The sequence below is a fragment of the Dicentrarchus labrax genome, unplaced genomic scaffold (assembly GCF_905237075.1).
Source record: "Dicentrarchus labrax unplaced genomic scaffold, dlabrax2021, whole genome shotgun sequence".
NCBI lineage: Eukaryota > Metazoa > Chordata > Actinopteri > Moronidae > Dicentrarchus > Dicentrarchus labrax.
This window is the reverse complement of record NW_026136713.1, coordinates 27,474,183-27,488,981: the sequence shown is the minus strand read 5'-3', so window position 1 is coordinate 27,488,981 and position 14,799 is coordinate 27,474,183. Positions and strand designations below refer to the sequence as shown.

General features: G+C 39.0%; 1 long non-coding RNA gene across 1 annotated transcript; it reads left to right on the top strand.

Annotated features, from left to right (window-relative positions):
- Positions 1-9,789: 9,789 nt before the first annotated feature.
- On the top strand, positions 9,790-13,391 carry LOC127374721 (uncharacterized). Its single transcript, XR_007887236.1, has 3 exons — positions 9,790-9,951; positions 11,456-11,645; positions 12,462-13,391. It is a non-coding gene; the product is annotated as an uncharacterized LOC127374721 (long non-coding RNA).
- The last annotated feature ends 1,408 nt before the right edge of the window (positions 13,392-14,799 follow it).

Genomic DNA, 14,799 nt, shown 5'->3' with positions numbered 1-14,799 from the left:
GACGGAAAAAAGGACATCAATTCCTCTCTCCTCTCATCCTTTCCTTGCTTCACTCCTTGAGTCTTAGTTCCCATGAAGATATGAGGGAAATGTGAATGCAATTAAGGGACCTGGGATGCACAGTAACAATGGGCTTAAATCCCTGACGCTGGATGTGTTTTATTGTGTTTTTATTTAACAGGGGGGCAGCTCCATTGGCTGCTTATGGGGAAATGACTGTACTTCTGAGGTGATTTATTATCTCAGGAAACAGTTTCCAAATGATTTATGGTCTCACTCACTAGTTTAAAGTCTCCTTCCACACTGCATTATGTTCATTTTTTCTCTATTTAAACCAGTAATTGTTGTATCTGTAATATGAGAATGCATGTGCCCAGGCAAACCGCCATTGTTTCCTGCTACACGGACAAGACGAAATTAAGTGCAGCTCCACTCTCAGTACATCACCGTTCCTGGCTCCAAAAAAATTGACCACAGCCATAACCCCGAACTCGAGGCTTCAAAACAGAGGCTCCACAAACCAATGGGCGACGTCCCGATTGGTTCAAACTCAAATCCCATTCCTGACACACCCTACAGTTATGCTTCCTTGTTTTAGTGACAAAAAGAGGTAGTGTACCACAATCAACACAAACCGAAATTGCCTTTCATGATGATTAGACATAATCTCACAATTCTTTATTTATTCACATCAACCATAGTACTGTAAGATTTTTCAAATGAAAGCCTTCTCCAAATGAGCACAATCTTATTTTTGCATGCATTTTTATTCTTGATGCATAACATCTAGTAGTTAGCATGCAGGCTGATCCTGATCCCTGTTTAGATTTGGAAGAGGAGGAGTGCACTCCTGTGTCCTACTTTTCACAGAAAACACTTTCGCTTCCTCTCAATGGAAATCAAGCATCAAGGTTATGCGAATCATGTCGTTTTTAGGATGGCTTTTATAGTGGCAACTCACATGAGGAGAGCTGTTCTGCAGTCAGCTTTGGTCGCCGAGAATGAGTCAGGGTGGGCATGACTGGTGATCCCAGATCTGCAGTTCTGCTCACAGAGGCTTGAAAAATGCTGGCCTAAAGATAGAGAGTATGAGAGTAAATATAGAGACAGTGGGATGTTTCATCGCTGCTGGTGCATGACAAGTGAACTCCCAGTTCTGGTCATTTTGAATGTTTTGAACTTGAATTGAAGGATACTCAAGTGAATAAGATTTGTGACATCGTTAAACTCACATCCCACTGTAGAGGCTCCAAACTGTATGGTTGCAGGGTATTTTTTGTCATCATGAAAGTGACTGATATTTACAATGTTTCATAGGTCACTAGTTATGTGCTGGACTAAATATAGTGAGGAAGAACATATCCTGTGTAGCAGAGCATTTTACTTTGATATTGATGTAGAAAAATTATTCTGTTCATAGAACCAAAACTTGGTAGTTTTATGCCAGTATTTGGCCTTATTTACCATACATACTGATTTTAGGTTTGGTGTCTATTCAATATTTTGCTCTCATGATCATTTCAAACTTGTATTCTCTCTCATGTCTTAAATGCAATGCCTTATGGAAACAATTTTTAATTTCTGAGCTCTTTGGTGAATCTCAGAGTACTAGAGTGTTGAATTGATGAAAAGGTGGAACAAAAGGTGATTAGAAAGAGGAGTTTGCTGTAGAAGTCGCAGATACCCGTGAATGAGCTCTCTTTATCAGGAATTACAATGTCCTCAGTGAGACGGCATATAAATGAGGACACTTGAAAGTGCTTTGCACCTCAGTTTGTCACCTGTGTGTGAGACATGGAGAGTGAGATATAATGAAGACAATGAGGATGATGGTAATAATGATAGAGGAGAAGGAGGTTAGAGAAGGGGGGAGTAAGAGGGATGGGGAGCAAGGGAAGGAAGAATAAGGAGGAAAAATGTGGCGTGAGGAGAAGAGGAAAGTGAACTGTAGGAGGGAGGGGTGAATAAGGTGGAGTTGGTGAAGGAAGGATGAGAGGGAAAGAGAGAAGAAAAATATAGAAAGGAAAAAAAAGGAGAATGCAAAGAAGAAGTGGTGGAAGATCAGGAAAGATGAATGAAGGCAGAAGATACTGAGGAGTAAAGCAAGAAGAAAATCCTTTTAAGAAAATCCTTAAAATGTCATCTCCTCCTTCTACCTCATTAAGAATTCCAGAATCCAGAATGTTATTGTTTTCCTGCAGGACACAAGATGTCTCCTACTTCAATGCAAAGTCCATTCTCAGTGGATGTGCACTGGTGGCTTCAAGTTTCTACATCACACATATATAAGTTGCATGTTGTGATGTCACAAATCATGCTGGTAGGCCCCGCCCCTTAAAAATCTGTTTTTCAATGAGCACAGAGAAACTTTCCACTTCCTTCAAAGTGTGGATACAAAAAGTGACAGGAATACAAGACATACTGTACATTGCAGAATCAGTTGACAGATATATAAGGACATACTGCAGTTGTGATTAATTGTAATAGTATTTTCATTTTTGTGAAGTTGGGCTGTGCTTGTGATATCTCCTGGTCTGGAGGTGGTTGGTGTCTTTGGGAAAAGCATGTATACGTTGAAAAAATGATTTTAAACACGTTAATCTAAGATTTTTCAGATTTTCTGAAAATTTTCACCCAATTTCACGGCATTTATGACAGTGAAAATCAATACTTTTCAGTAGATTTTCTCATGATGGCGAGGCAAATCTGTGAAGAGCATTCATGTAGAGTTTTGTTGAACTTTGACTCACAAACAAAAACATTTCAAACAGAGCAAAAAAGACTTAACTCAGCGTAGCTCCCGTCACTCTCTACAAAACACTGTGTTTATTGACCGCCTGCTTCGACACAGCTGGGCTTGAACGTGCTCCCTCCCTCCCTGCTGATCAATGAACACATGACCCGTCTATGAAATAGGTCACAGCACTGATTGATAACTCCAAACAAGACATGGCCTCCTATAGTATACATCAATAGAGGATGTTCTCTGTCTGCGCTGCTGTGTGTAATACTGCGTAATGCCTCCTGACAGCTTTATGAGATGTTAATATATCAGGCTGATATTAGCCTTTTATTAAAGCTTGATTGATCACATTTCTATTGTGGAATTGATCAGTATAAGGCACTGTTTGTTTATGGCAGGGCCCTCAGTTTGAAGTGATATTGATACCGGATTTAGCATAATTAAACATGAAGACAATTTATTACGCAGGATGGTGGACAGCTTTAGTGTCCCATGATGGTCTAAATGCTGTCATTAAATCAAGCGAGGAGCCCTGTTTTCTTTTCCTTCATTTAAAAACAGATATAAGATAAAGACACACATTAGTATCATTGTTCGTACAATGCAAACAGAAAAGTGAGCTTCCTCCTTGGTGTAGGTATTAATGGATCACTACTGTAGCTGTAATGGGAATATAATGTTGTTTCAGTGTAAATTATTACCGCTGTCTAGTGTGGGGGGACATCCAATGGGATGAGAGAGAGAATGAAAACATGAATGAAACATTTAATGAGACGAGGAAGGAAATTGTATTATAGGAGAGAGATGGTGAAGGGGAGGGGTGGAGCTTAGCAAATGAATGAATGACCTGTGTGTGAATTCTTATGTTCCTGTTAAAATGCTGCACAGGCTTTGAAGCGAATTTCAAAACTTTTGGCAAAATAAAATGTAAATCAGTTTCCATCAACTACTTTTATGCAAATATGTTCAAGAAGTTAAGTAAATAAGATACATCACTGCATTTCATTGCTGCTTCCCAACTGCTCTGGCATGTGTGTGAAAGTGTGTGTAGGGCTGTGGATTTCTCCCCCCATTGCTCACACTGAGCAGTTTCTCCTACACACTTGGAAGGCTGAGCTGTATTCAGATGGTAACAATCTGCAACTTCACAGCTAGATGCCACTAAATCCAAAACACTGGTCCTTTAAGGTATGTTTGAAAAAATACCAACCTATTCTTTAATATAAGCTAGCCCATGCTCCTGTGGCTTTTAGTTTATGTTAAATATATGTACAGTTCATGTGTGCATATACAGATACTCAGACATGGGGGTACGTAGGTGTATGCATGCATATACAGTACATGTCTCTGTTGTCTATGTATTCTTTCTGGTGCCCTTGTAGGTCTTGTGACCACATATAAATACCTGATGAGCTCATGCAAAATATGTTTTGTCTGTTTAACTCCTTCCTTTTCCTGACTGGCCATTGATGCTGGTCTGATTGTCTATTTAAGTCTCTAGTGGTAAGTTGTGTTGATGAGCACCTTTGCTCAAAAAGTTCACCTTTTGTGCATGCAAAAAATTCTTGTGGTTGTTTTTTTGCAGCTAAAGAGAATCTTTAGAGAAAGAATGCATTTATCTTTGATATAGCACAACCAAAGTGAAGACTAAGTTGTCCAATTTGACTGTCAACTTTGTGTACTTGTTTATTTGAACACTGATGTGCTTTTTTACTTGAAAGCTGTTTATGCATCAAAATAATGTGACAATACAAAATGTCCTTTCCTAAACTATAGACCCACGTATTAATGACTAAACCATGGTCACTCGAACAAAAACCTCCAGAGATCTGTTGTGCACTGAGATCTGAACTTCTACAGCAATGAAACCACTGCATGGATTCAGAGCCTGTAGCTTTGAACACAGTCAAAGTGCATCAGTTTGATTGGTTAATTTAGCTTTTTCTAAATGCAGGTAAACCCAAGCTTTTCCTCCACCCTTCACCTAATGTGCTGACACAACATGGGCCTCAACTGTATGTCATACAGTGGTGGTTGACTGTTCATGTGTTATACCCTTGAAGAATGTGGCGCTACAGGCAGTGTGAATGTGTGAATGTGAAAACCACTATATATGTTTACTGTCAAGTCAGCACATGTAGGTGTGACCCTGGGCTTTGTGTGCACGTGTGGGTGTATTTATTCTCCGTACATATAGTATATTATTTTTCATGTATGAATGTGTGGAGCCTTGGGCAAAGTGAGCTCATCCTTGGTGTGGGATTCTCCCCTTATTAAACAATCAGGGTAGAGAATAGGATCGGCAGAGACCAGCCGCTTCATGTTGGGAAGTTTTTATTTTGTTTTAATCGTAACAGTTTCTAGCAGCAGGCTTTGCTGACGACATGTAGCTGAAAAGAGAGTTTTATGAGAGAGAAACTACATGTGTGAACAGGTCAGGGCAGCTGAAGTGAGTGAATTATGGACTGTAGGGATGTAAACAGAGAGAGAGGAGTAGCTGGTGGGTTTTGATTGAAGGTCAGAGCAGTGTTCCTCGTTTTAATGCTGCCTTCAGGTGCTGCAGAAAGCTGTTATTTATGGATGTGTAGCTGCAAATGTGACTTGTTGTGTATTCTACATGTCTAATTGAAAAACTGATTTGGTATTTTCTCTGCAGGAGGTTTTCTCTTCTGTGATCCTTTCATAATTTCTTTTTTTGCAGTCGAAACTGTTTTTTTCAGGGACGTGATCATTTTGCCTGAATGCCTGAATTTAACAAAACTTGATGCATTTAAATGTAAATAATACAAAATATGGACTGTGTAGCAAACACTGGGACTATTACTGTAACTGTGAGCATCATCAAACTATAATAACCCAGACAAAGCGAATATTACTCAAAACTGAATAATTAAAAATAAATACTATAGATTAAATACAAATAATAATGACAGACTCCTAATGTCATGCTATTTGTAGATATCATTTAGGGATCATTTCTTAATAAACATATTCAAAGACTTATGACATTTCATTTATTTTGAGCATTCAGGTGAAACAAATTGAACCAGTAACCTTTACAGTCACTGCAGAGTTAAACCAGCTCAGAGCGATAGCTGGAGATGCAGTATGAATATGAGGAAATGCGCATAAGCAATGACTGATGCTATAATTGATTTATTGGCCAGTGTTCCCTCTAAGCATGGCCACCATCTTAACAGGCCATGTTGGCCATGTTATCATGTTCTACATCTTCTCAGCACCACATCATTGCAATTCAATTACTGTTGGAAATGGCCATTTTTCTGGTTGTATGCTCCACTCTCAGGGCTGTTCATGTGCACTTGTCCACCAACTGTATTTACAACAGCACTCGAAGGCAGCAGTACGCTCATGCACTGCAAATATTTAGACAGAGCTTTTTCAAGAGCTGATTTGTAGGTTTTTCACTTATAGTTAATGTGTTACCTCAGCCTTGAATAACATTGTACAGCAGAGAAATGTGCAGACTATTGTGTCTTCAGAACAATATTTGATTAATGAACAAAAATAAATATCTGTAACTGTATCTCAGTGTGGAGTAAGATCAGAGGCCAGATATTACATTAAATTAACTAAAACTGTTGAATTATAGTAAACTGCCTCATTTTAAGTTTCTGATTTACTCAAATCTCTATATCAAATATCTTAGCCTTATTTAAAACAAAATGTTAGGCAAATCTGGCAACACTGACACCATATCGCAGCAGTGTTAAGTAGCGGATAAAAAGGGCCAAAGGTTTCTAAATCTCAGCCCAACACAGCAGCAACTCAGCAACTATTGCAGATTATCAAACAAATTATCGAGAAACTCATTAGTGAAAAGAGCTGCTGAAGTGTTTAGTTGGTGAAATGAAAACCTGTTTGCTATCCATGGACTTTAATGAAAGACAGCTGGTACACGAGGGCCTGATACATCCTGTTGTATATTTGGTTTTTGGTTTGTTTCTGTAACAGGTGTGCATGTCTCGCCTTTGCCACTTTAAATCACTGCTCAACTACAAGGAGTGTGTACACAGACAGACAGACAACTGACATACTGGTATGAATGCCAAATGGACATGATGGGCTATTAATACAGCAACAGTCTTTGATAGGTCACTATGTGAGGACATAGCCCATTAAATCTATTTAAAGTTCACACCCACACCTTTCGTAAGTAACTTATGCTGTCAGATGTAACATCGGCTTGGAACAGAAGACCCTGGCTTCGACTCCACATCGTCTCATAAATTCTTTCATAAATCGTATCAAGGATACACAACAGGCCACATGAGCCTCCTCACACACTGTGGAGCTTGGAAAAAAAATCTGTGCCTACAAGTACCTAAATGTTAAACAGATACCTCATTATATATACAGCAGTTACAGTAAGTATAGACTATTTTTTCATATGGTATTGTTTCTCTTAAACACAGAAGAACTGCAGAGGCAAAGTGCTCAGAAGCTTTCACACAGGAAATCTAGGGAACCTTAAGGTGCCTAAAGTTGAAAAAATGTGCTCTTAAAAAAGGCAGAGGAAGGAGAAAAAAAGGCTTGATTTAGTTTTAACACCACTAACAACACTTTCCCTTGCACCCTAATAAGTCTAACAGAGAGTTGTGCCATGCCACACCATCAGAGGTAGTGACCGAACAAAAATATGAACCTATTGGATGTAATGTTTTTATATCCAAATGAAGAAATACAGTTTTAAATTACATTTTGTATTGTACCCACTGATGAGACTGCATTATATTTTGTGATTCCAGAGACCAGAGGGTGATACCTGAGACCAGATCTAAGCCCCAAGACCTACTCTCTACCACAGAGACCTGGAAAGAGGACAGACAATCACACAAGGCAAAGCTCAAGAACACCAGTCACACAGATAGACGAAAAAACACAAAGAAGGAGAGAGAGAGACAAGGACAGCATGCACACAAGGGAGAGAGAGAGAGACAAGAGGAAAGGCCGAATTTCCTGAAGGATGAAATTCCAGAAGTTCCGGAAATTGCTCAGCCTATATGCATTCCCATACACAAGTACACTGTATATACAATTACATAGGGAGCTAACATCTAACAAGCTCACCTAGGTGTCTTGACATCATTGTAGTTTATCCTACATGCTTGGAAGGCTGAGCTGTTTTCAAGTGGTTGCAATTTGGAACTTCACCACTAGATGGCACTAAATCCTCCATACTGGTTCTTTAAAATAAAATAAAAATATATATATATATATTTTTTACGATGAGTAAATAATAAGGTAGTTATCAGTGACAAGAACTAGCTGTTTCACTTTGAGAGATGAACATAACTCAACTTTATTTATGTAGCACTTTTGGCTGCTAAAACACTTCAACGTACAGAACATAATGCATGTTAAAATGTATCTAAGTAAAGCATGGCCTGGTCAAAACATATGTTAAATAGCTGTATTTGGATGCACCAGTATTTGAGTGGACGGACACACACGACACAGCGAGTTAAGTAGTGTGTCATGTGTGTACGGTCAAGGTCAGAGTGACTGCCTGAGCGAGCCAACAAGCCAAAGAATAATGTGACTGAATAAGTGACTGTGTGTAAGAAAATAGCTGAACACCGCACAGGATAAATTAATACCTATATCACTCCAATTCACTCTACACAGTATTTTTCCTGCAGCCTTTCACCAGATTGGCCAACCAAGTAATGAAATTCCACAGTTACATGTCAATGATCCCTGTTGCCTTGAATTAAATGCCATCGTAAATCAGAGCGCTCTCGATTCAGTAATGTCCTCCACAAGACGCCTATAAGGATAAGAAATGTAAAGTGATTCATTTTTAGGACCCCATTGCTAAATACAACACAGGGAGAGGTAGGTGGTGAGCATGGGAGATAATGTTGGCTTTTGAATCAATACTGTTTAAAATGGAGGTCCACAACAGCACATAATGAAAGGAGGAAGGTAGCCTTTACTTGATATTCATCTTCTGATTTTAAAATCTGCCTAAATTTCAGTGCGATAAAGGATTGTGACAATAGAATCAGTCATTAACCACTGTTCTTTGATTAATATGGAAATATTTAATATTTTAAGTGTTTCACCGGTGCACACATCACATATTTTATTGGCCTATTTCATGTTAAAATGTGTTTCATTGGCCCCGCTGTGTGGCTGCTCTGTTGGTTCAGTCGCAGCATGTCTGACTGTCTTCAGTGTGTCTGACTGTTTGGCTTTCTGACAGACTGCTTCTCTGTATATAAAAAAAAATAAATAAAAATAAGAAAATGAAAGACTTTTCAAACAAGTCTTGAGTCTTACTGTTACGTAAATAAAACAAAGTATTAGCAGTTAAATGCACCAAATTAAGTAAAATTGACTTTCTTGAGGATAGTCACTTTTAAAATGCCAACTTTTTAACAATTGAGACAGAATTTTAATGTTGCTGGTAGTTGATGTATGGTAAATGGTAAATGGACTGTACTTCGGCTGTAAAACAGCTTTCTAGTCTTCTGACCACTCAAAGCGTTGTATACTATGTGCCACATTCACCCATTCATACAGAAACTAATAATACTCATTCACTCAAGGACACTTCGACACGCAGTGGGAGGAGCTTGGGATCGATCCCCCGACGTTATAATTAATGGACTACCTGCTCTACCTCCTGAGCCACAGCCGCCCCATGTACTTGGTCTGAATACAGTTGGAAATGGTTGGGCAAAGCATTATATTTCATAAGTTTATCAGATGAATTTAATCCGATAGTAACTAACAGTGGTATAAATTCAGAAAAATACAGTACTATCCAAAGTGGTGATAAATTTGTATTTGTCAAGGATACGGACAATATTGTAATGGACTGGGTGACATGTTGGTGTTGATTGTTATGTTATATTGTCACTGTGTAAAGACTGTTATGTTCAGCTATGGCCAAGTGGTCTGTTAATTGTAGTCACTGTGTTTTCCAGGATGTCAGTGAATGTGTGATATGCTCTGATTGGCAGAGGGTTAAAGGGGGGCGGTTGTTTTTGTCCCTGCTAGTTCTTTGTAGAGTGTTTGTTAGCCTATACGTGGTAGTTGATGAAGTGAGATGTGTGGAGCACACTGTACACAGCCAGGTTTTGTTATTTTGCCATTGGCTACGGCCCATAGTAGCCTGTATTTTGTTCTCTAACAAAGAGCGAGCGAAACCAGTTATCGTCTCATAGTTTCTTACTGAGGTACAGTATGGAAGACAGTATGGAAGATTACAGACTGGATGTTTGACAGATTTTATTTTTATTTATGATATGATACACAGATCTGGATACAGATCCATAAACTGGTATACTGTTGAATCTTTAGTGGTGCTTGTCCAGTCTGTAGGCAATTTCTACAGCATGAAACATGCCTAAAATCGTGCCAGCTGGGATGTCGGAGGTATTCCGCAATGCGACTAGATATTGCTATGGTGTAAAGTGTGTTTTCCCTGCTGTTTTCCATTGTATTGGACAATGTAATTTATGCACACCTACATGATTACCAGCTTGAACAAAATACAAAAGTTCAAATACAGTTTTCGACGAACAACGGCAGTTTCAACAGCCTTTTAAAAGTGTGGTATTATTGTTAGTGACATCTGCTAAGTGCGATGCTGGTGCTTATCTTGATGACTCACATGTCTTTCTTCATTATATGGCTGATCACACCATATTGTGCTGTCAAGATGAAATTTACAATGTTGCAAGGACCTCATGTTGCAATTTTTTGCTGATCTGTATGTAGTAAAAAGCATGTCTTATATTCTAGTCACTGGTGAGAGTATCACATAGCTTTGGGTCTTAGGGTTAGGGTTAGGGTTAGGGTTAGTCCCCACGTTTACAGCAAAGTTATCTTTTGATCAGCACAAAAATCAAAGCACAGAGGTAAGCTGAGGACTTAACCTGGAATATTATTGGATGTCCACTTGAAATGCTGCACTTGCCTCTAAGACCACCTGACAACATACCAGCCCTGCTTAGTAATGGCCTGACCATAGATCGCCGCCTTGTTTTTGGACAGGTGACTGCACCCGGAGGACTAAACACTATTGAAATGTCAACTCACATGGTGTGGATGCTGCTAAGATACACATCATCTCAGCTTACAGTGAAGAGACCTGAATTGTGTTTTAGTGTTGAGTTGTATTGTTGACTTACTAGCTCGGTAGCTAGCTAAGTTAGCTCCATAGCTTATTGAATTGAACTGGTTCAGCCAGCTTAGCTCCTATTTTTTATTTTTATTTTTTTTGATATAGTGAACCACTATCACTGCCTCGCTCTCTGCAGCTTATAGGCTGTTTGTCATGTTGAGTGGAGTTTTCTTCTGGGTTGAGATATTGGTTTTGGAAGCCCCAAAGCATTTCCTTGTCTCTCCAGCACATTTTGTGTTTCTTCTCCTTCTTTTTAAGTTTTTAGTGTTTTTTTACACTTAGATAATTACATTTAAAAAGAGCACTGAGTTGTTGATGGTTGGGAGATGTTTCCCCAAAGGTATTTTTAAAAGACACCTTAGTTTAGAGCGTATATTATAAAAGCAAACCTTTTCTTGTTCTGTTAGGCTGTTGGAAAAAAGTTTTCTCCCTGCTGGCTGTAAAGCTTTTCTCACTGATCCAAAATCCTCCTCAGGAATTCTTTGTTCCATTCATCGACACCCTAGTCTCACCTCTGAATTTTACCTACTGAACATTACTTTCCTGTGATACAGATGATTATGAAGAAGCTGATGACCTTGTACTGGATCAGAGAGCTGGCTGAAGGCCCAAAATATAAATGAAAAATGTAGTAATGTAAGAAGAGGACATCGCTGGGATTCAACCTGGAAACGTTTGCTGGCATTCCAGTAATGTTGGCTTCTTCTTGTGAGGCCACCAGACAACATGCAAACACGTTGGCAGGTTGGTAAATTATGGTAACATTGGTATTTTTGGCACTTGTATAACATATGACTATTTCCAAAAGTGTGCTGCATTTGGTACAGGCTGGATTACCAATTGGGCAAAGCAAGCCCAGAGCCTCAGGGGACCAGAAGGTTCTAGGTTTTATAACAATAAGTGGTGGTATGGGAACGCACCACTAAAGCACAATATAAATCGAAATGACGAGGTCCTTAAGGCAACTCTTATATTGTTGTTGAGTCTTGAGACCCTGCCAACATGTCAAATCTAGTTTTAATTATTTTTCTTTTTCAGTTTATATCATCCTTACTGTACATGGTGTATATTAAATACATTTGTGTTTTAGCAAAGGGGCATTAGTTGGCTTTGAACAGAATATATTGACAGTCCATCCAGGATTTTAGTGGGTTGTTTTTGGGATTGTTGTGGCCTTAAAGACGTGATTTCTTCTTTTTAAAGTATTTTTTTAGCAATGAAATTGCTGTAGAAAGTCAAAATTTCAGAGTTTTTGTATAGTTAATTAAATCAACAAAATTGCACTGTTTTGTCAAGTTAAAATGTTTGCACATTTCTGGACACCCCGGTGGTCATGATGTTCTGCAGCCCCATACCAACATACTGTGATGCACTGTATGTTCTGACACCTTTCTATCAGAACCATTATTAACTGTTTCAGCAGTTTGAGCTACAGTAGCTCGTCTGTTGGATCGGACCACACGGGCCAGCCTTCACTCCCCACGTACATCAATTAGCCTTGGCTGCCCATGACCCTGTCTCTGATTCATCACTTTTCCTTCCTTGGACCACTTTTGATAGGTACTGACCTCTGCAGACCGGAAACACCCCCCAAGTGCTGCAGTTGGAGATGCTCTGACCCAGTCATCTAGCCATCACAGTGTGGCCCTTGTTAAAGTCGCTCAGATCCTCACGCTGCCCATTTTTCCTGCTTCTAATACATCAACTTTGAGGACAAAGTGTTCACTTGCTGCCTGATATATCCCACCCACTGACAGGATAACCAGATAATCAGTGTTATTCACTTCAGTGTCAGTGGTCATGTTACGGTTTATCGGTGTATAAGAATGACTGTTCTGTTTCACACTTGTCACTGTCTGCCAATCTACAGTATAGACAGTTATGGAATAACTCAGTTGTATCACATTGAGATCCCTGAGGCTACACCTTCTCAAGTACGGGTCCACAGGCTGATGTGTATCAATATGGGGGTCCTTGACACCAAAAAGAGAACCACTGATGTACTTCATGGGTATTTGAAGGGGTACTCCAGCGATTTAGTGTTGCACTCTCATCAAGATGGTGGACTTGTGAGAGACAGATTAACAAAAAAAATATGGTAAAGAAATAAATTTAAAAAAAAGTAAGGGTCAGGCAGCAGAGGCTGAGATCCGAGTTCTGTTAACATCATCACTGATCATTCATGTTAAAGCCTAGTTTCTGTAAGATAATAAAGTATTTTGAATGCCCAAAAGAAAATGAATATGCAGGTTTTATTATGACTGAGAAATAACTGAACATTGTGGTTGTTTATTTGTGCTTTGGTTGCACAACAGCCACAATTCGACATTTACTCTATACAAAACCTGCCATATAACTGCATTGCATTCTGGTCCATTTCCTGCTCATCTGGCTGTAGAATTAAATCTCTATTCCTCTTCTACGATTGCTTTGTCTCTTTTCGATGGTTGAACAACATGAAACATCTGGAGATAGAATCACATTTGTTCTCCTCACTTCATCTGGCAATGACCAAACACAGAACAACTAAATTGAGCCCAAAATACAAAGTACATTTCAAATTACTATTTTACAGCAGTTTAAAGGGGGGATTTCCTTCCTGTATTGCAGATGTATATCTAATAAGGAGCTCTGGGTGTGTTTTATAATATTTTATAAATCTGCTTGACTGTACATGTGGTTTAACGTGCAGTTATTTTATGAGCCTTTTGATTGCAACAGTGTGACAAGTAGAAACAAGCAGAGATCCACAGTGATGTTTTCAAATTGAAGCTGCCAATACCTGAAAACTGATATCTTTAATACCTGTAGTCTCATCAAGAGAAAGGGGAAGAGGAGGGTCTCCACTTCTGTTTCTTACAGCATCATCATATGAAACACACACACACACACACACAAATATTTAAGTATGCACAAACATTTCCTTTTTTATCTCTTGTTCTCTCAGAAACACTTCCTCTCTTTTCACACATACATATGCAAATACATATACACATTTTCTCTTGTGCTTCTAACTTGTGAGGACCTTCATCAGCAGATGTTTTCGTTAGCTACTTGCCCTAAACTTACCCATCACAACTACACTTCAAAACCCCAACGTTCACCTCAACATTGAAGGAACTTTGGTCTTATTTTCATAGATTTGACCTTCATTTCTATTGATTATGGCAATATTTGCTGAGGTGTGGGAATGCAACAGACAGCAACATTTGACAGGGCAAGAAACATAAGCAATTGTAAACGAGTCAAAACTTAAGCTAAATTATCCAAACCACAGTCAGTAGGAATCTTTCATTGCACAGAAAAAAACAAGTGTGCACACAGCTACAGGACGATTTGTTCTATTCTCTAAACATATTTGGCTAACATGAGTGCTTTGTTTAAAACCTGTCTGACCAGCTTGTGTTCATGTTTCATGCGACAATGTTATTGTCACAGATAGGAAAGATGATGGCTCACGTTGAAATAAGAAATGAGGACCACAGAAAATGTTTTTTGCTTTAAAAAATCCTGTCCTTAGATATTTCACAACTCATTGGTCCTCACAAGGATAGAAGTATAAGAGCTGACACACACACACACACACACACACACACACACACACACACACACACACACACACACACACATTGTATTAAGGTCAGTGTTGTCAGGCAGGCTTTTGAAAGACATGCAGAGCTCTGTTATGGCCATCACCTGCCTCAGACAGTTAACCTTTCCCTGACCAACACATACTTACAGAGCAGAAAACCCCTGTGCTGCAATGCAGTGATAAGTTCAATCACAGCTGTGAGTGTCTGTGTACTGATGCTTGATTTTCACTTCTGGTCTGTATCAGCTGCTTGCAGGAATAGCTGCAATTGTGGAAACTCATAATGTAATGCAACAGCATCATAAA